The 4,971-nt window shown below is 39.6% G+C and overlaps 1 pseudogene; it reads left to right on the top strand.

The window, feature by feature from the left end:
• Positions 1-3,898: 3,898 nt before the first annotated feature.
• Positions 3,899-4,699, top strand: LOC112917681 (COP9 signalosome complex subunit 8 pseudogene; annotated as a pseudogene).
• Positions 4,700-4,971: the final 272 nt, after the last annotated feature.

Raw genomic sequence — 4,971 nt, 5'->3', positions numbered from 1 at the left:
TCTGCTTTAAGTATAATAAACTTTAGGACAGCTTGGAGAGTGCATGCATTTGAGGTTTCTCATTTTAGCCATGTGCTCTGTAAACTAAGGAGGAAGTTGAAGACTTAAGTGGCAATACACAAAATGTATTTACTTAGACTATCAGATAGAAAATCTTGAAATTGAAATTGGGCAGCCCTGGTGGCACAGTGGTTTAGCGCCGTCTGCAGCCCAGGGTGTGATCCTGGAGACCCTGGATCAAGTCCCACGTCGGGCTCTCTGCATGGAGCCTGCTTCTCCCTCTGCCTGTCTCTCTCTCTCTCTCTCTCTCTCTCTCTGTGTGCATGTCTCTATGAATAAATAAATAAAATCTTTAAATAAAAAAAAGAAAATCTTGAAATTAAAGAGTAAAAATATGACTATTCATGAGGTACTCTGATTCTCCTGCATAAATTGGGTTCTACTTCTCTATCCGGCCCTGGTAATTTGCGATAGTAGACTTAGTGTTTTTAAAAATAATATTGGGGTCAGGGTGCCTGGATGGCTAGGTCCGTTGAGTGTCTGACTTTTGATTTCTGATCAGGTCATGATTTCAGGATTGTGAGACCAAGCCCTATTTGGGCTCTGTGTTAGGCATGGAGCCTGCTTAAGATTCTCTCTCCCTCTGCCCTTTATCCCCTTTTCTCTCTCTCCCACTGTAAAGAAAAATAATAATAATGGGATCACTGGAACATTTTCCAACAGCTTAATAGAATCATATTTTCTCTCTTTTCCTCTTTTTAGTTAATAATATAAACCTGATACTCATTTCTTGGGTTTTTAATCTGTAAGTGATTCTTTCTAAAATATGCAAATGACTCTTTCTCCAAAAGCAGGTTGCCTGATTATGCTGTATTGCTAAGGGCAAAATAAAAGAAAGGCTCATGTAGTTTAAGGGATTTTTAAATAGTTCTGTAGTTTTTCCTTAAGTTGAAATTATTCAGTTTTCTCGAATTATGAAATACCTTAGCTCTTTTTTCATGGGGGATCTAATTCAGGGAATAATTTTTTTTAGATAGCTTAACTTCATAATCAAAGGTGCCAGTGGTAACCACCTTTCCTAGGCTTTGATGGCAGGTCATGGTCTGCTATAAAGTATCAAAGAAGGATTAGAGTAAAATGTCATGGCCAATACGCACATGAGAAAATGCTCTGCATCACTTGCTATCAAGGAAATACAAATCAAAACCACAATGAGATACCACCTCACACCAGTGAGAATGGGGAAAATTAACAAGGCAGGAAACCACAAATATTGGAGAGGATGCAGAGAAAAGGGAACCCTCTTACACTGTTGGTGGGAATGTGAACTGGTGCAGCCACTCTGGAAAACTGTGTGGAGGTTCCTCAAAGAGTTAAAAATAGACCTGCCCTACGACCCAGCAATTGCACTGTTGGGGATTTACCCTAAAGATACCGATGCAATGAAACGCCAGGACACCTGTACCCCAATGTTTCTAGCAGCAATGTCCACAATAGCCAAACTGTGGAAGGAGCCTCGGTGTCCATCAAAAGATGAATGGATAAAGAAGATGTGGTCTATGTATACAATGGAATATTCCTCAGCCATTAGAAATGACAAATACCCACCATTTGCTTCAACGTGGATGGAACTGGAGGGTATTATGCTGAGTGAAGTAAGTCAATCGGAGAAGGACAAACATTATATGGTCTCATTCATTTGGGGAATATAAATAATAGTGAAAGGGAATAGAAGGGAAGGGAGAAGAAATGGGTAGAAAATATCAGAAAGGGACATGAAGACTCCTAACTCTGGGAAACGAACTAGGGGTGGTGGAAGAGGAGGAGGGCAGGGGTTGGGGGTGACTGGGTGATGGGCACTGAGGGGGGCACTTGATGGGATGAGCACTGGGTGTTATTCTGTATGTTAACAAATTGAACACCAATAAAAAATAAATTTATTATTAAAAAATAGAGTAAAATGTCAGTTACAAGATGCTTTTTAAAGTATCAGTCTGTTTTTATTCCTACTCTTTTATAACTTAGGGTAAAGTATATGTAACATATAATTTATTATTTTTCCATTTTTAAGGGTATAGTTTAGTGGCATTAAGTACATTCACATTATTGGTGCCATCATAACCACTATCCAAGTCCACAACTTTTTCATCTTTCCATAAGAAACTCTACTCATTACAAATAAACTCCCTGTAATCCCCTTCACCCTAGTTCCTGGCAATCACACTGCTACTTTCTGTTTCTATGAATTTAGTTACTCTAGGGACTTCACATAAATGGTGTCATATAGTACATGACCTTCTGCGACTGATTTTATTTAGCAGAACATCCTCAAGGTTCAATCACATTATAACATGTGTCAGAATTTTTTTCCATTTAAGGCTGAATAATATTTCATTATATTTAAATACTACATTTTGTTTATACATTCATCTGTCAATAGAGATTTTGTTAAATTTTAAACTAAATTTCAGAATTCTACATTTGATATCTGGCTAAATATGTCATCCTCCTATGTCATATGTGCTGTGTCCATATTGTCTTAACTCTGAAACATTTCTAAGTTTTACAAATACATTCTGGGTAACAAAGATATAAGTGGATAATTAGAAATTACTAGTCACATTACTTTGTAATAAGGACTATCAGAAATATCATTTACAAATTAACAAGATTCATTTGGGAGCCAGTAATATTTATAAAATAGATGCCTGGGGTTTTGGGGGGTTTTATTAGGTAAATTAAATTGACTTATCTCTCTTCTATAGGAGTTTTTATATTGCAGGATTTACACACTATGTTCAGATGTATAAAAATTTCTAATAAGTGATGTCATCTGTCTCATGGAACCTCAATCTAGTGGAAAAAAAGAGCAGAAGGGGTGTATTTAGGCCAGTCTGATAAATTCAGAGCAATCCAATAATTTGCTTTAATAGTCTCTTTAGAGGATATTTTCCCTTTTCATTTCAAGTAGTTTTGTTGTTGTTGTTGTTGTTTGTTTGTTTGTCACACTTTTCAGATGTCGACAGGACATAAAACAGCAGAGCAATTCTAAAGGAAGCAGAGGTGAGAGGTTTGAGTTTGTCTCTGATATTCTTCTGGTGTCTGGAACAAGATTCTTAATGTTTGTCTAGTGGATCTGAGATGAGATATGTGGGTATCTAAAGTTTGTTAATGGTTGTGATCTATTCTCTGCATTTCAGGCAAAGATGGAAAGTCCACTAAACAGATTTCCACCGCAGAGTCACTGCTAGACTGACATCTTGGCTACAGTCTCCCACCAACATTCAGCTAGCTTCTCAGTCTTCTTTAGGAACACAAAGTAACTCTTCAACCCTTTTAAACCCCCTTCTCATTCCACTCCTTTGGTCTAGCCATACCATACTGATGATTTTTCTTCATTGAATTCTGTTTAGATCACAAGGAAAGTTAGGCAAAGATTTATGACCTTGAGGATACCTCCTCAGAATAAAAAATAGATACCTCGATAAAGCATATTGTCATGATGGAATTCCAATGATCCTAGATAGTCGATATGAATGGAAAGAGGTCTTTTGTTTCAGACACTTGAACACACACACACACCCCACACCACACATACATACAAACAACAAAACCCACCTTTCCTTGAAGATTTGTTCTTAGCAAAGAATATGTCAGTATTCAAATTAGTATAGTCATCCTGCACTCCTGTACTTTCCTGATCATAAGGAACAGTCTAAATGGCTGTGAAATTTATTTTGTCTAGAAGTGCAGACATGTGGCAGGTAATGTTTCATCCCAATTGAAATGAATAAAGATTGACTCAGATATGCAGCAACTCGAGTCGTGGGTCGGCTCTGGTGAGGGTGCGGCGGCGGGACCAGCCGGGAAGATGCCAGGGGCGGTGATGGCCAAGGCGCCTTCAGTTTCAAGAAGCTGCTGGATCAGTGCGAGAACCAGGAGCTCGAGGCTCCTGGAGGAATTGCCATTACCCCGTGTATGGTCAGCTCTTAGCTTTATATCTGCTCCACAATGACATGAATAATGCAAGGTATCTTTGGAAGAGGATACCACCTGCTATAAAGCCTGCAATTTCTGAACTTGGGGGAATTTGGTCAGTAGGACAGAGAATCTGGCAGAGAGATTTCCCTGGGATCCATACGACCATCAACGCACACCAGTGGTCTGAGACGGTCCAGCCAATCATGGAAGCACTTAGAGATGCAACAAGAAGAAGAGCCTTTGCCGGGTCTCTCAAGCCTACACCCCCATAATTGCCGACGACTTCGCGGCCTTTGTTGGGCTCCCTGTGGCTGTGAAAGGTATATTGGAACAAGGATGGCAAGTTGACTCTACCACAAGAATGGTTATGCCCAAAAAGCCAGTTGCAGGGGCCCTGGATGTGTCCTTTAACAGCTTTATTCCCTTATCAGAGCCTGCCCCAGTGCCCCTAATCCCCAGTGAGCAGCAGTTAGCCAGACTGACCGATTATGTGGCTTTCCTCGAAAACTGATGTATCATTCTGAGTCCAAGATCCACCTTCAGAATCCTGTATACGGACAGATATAGAAATGTAAAATTTTTATTTTCAATTTATTGGATGGATGAAGCACCTCAGCATTCCTTACTGAGTATGTGATAAAATACATATATAAAGTATATTGTTATATATTTTGTCCTTAAACATTATGCTGAATAGTTGTTGAAACAATTCTCATTTTGTAATGTTTAACGATTTGGATGGAGCCCGTCAGTATTATGCAGCTTATATTTCTTAGTGACTGACTTATAAAACAGCTCTCCTGCTTCATGTAGGTCAGTGGCTGTCAGCTGTTTGCCCCTTCCCCAGCGTACAGCACACTCTATCGGCACTGATGGTTGACAGTTGCAGTGATCCCTTTGGGGTTTGAGGAGCACTGTCCCCAGAGACAGTCTCTGAGCTGCCAGGGATTCTGATGCACCCCCTTCAGAGAATATGCTCCTCTTTCTCCT

Source organism: Vulpes vulpes, chromosome 15 (assembly GCF_048418805.1).
Source record: "Vulpes vulpes isolate BD-2025 chromosome 15, VulVul3, whole genome shotgun sequence".
NCBI classification, from domain to species: domain Eukaryota; kingdom Metazoa; phylum Chordata; class Mammalia; order Carnivora; family Canidae; genus Vulpes; species Vulpes vulpes.
The sequence above is the reverse complement of the archived record's forward strand: the minus strand, read 5'-3'. Positions and strand labels throughout refer to the sequence as shown.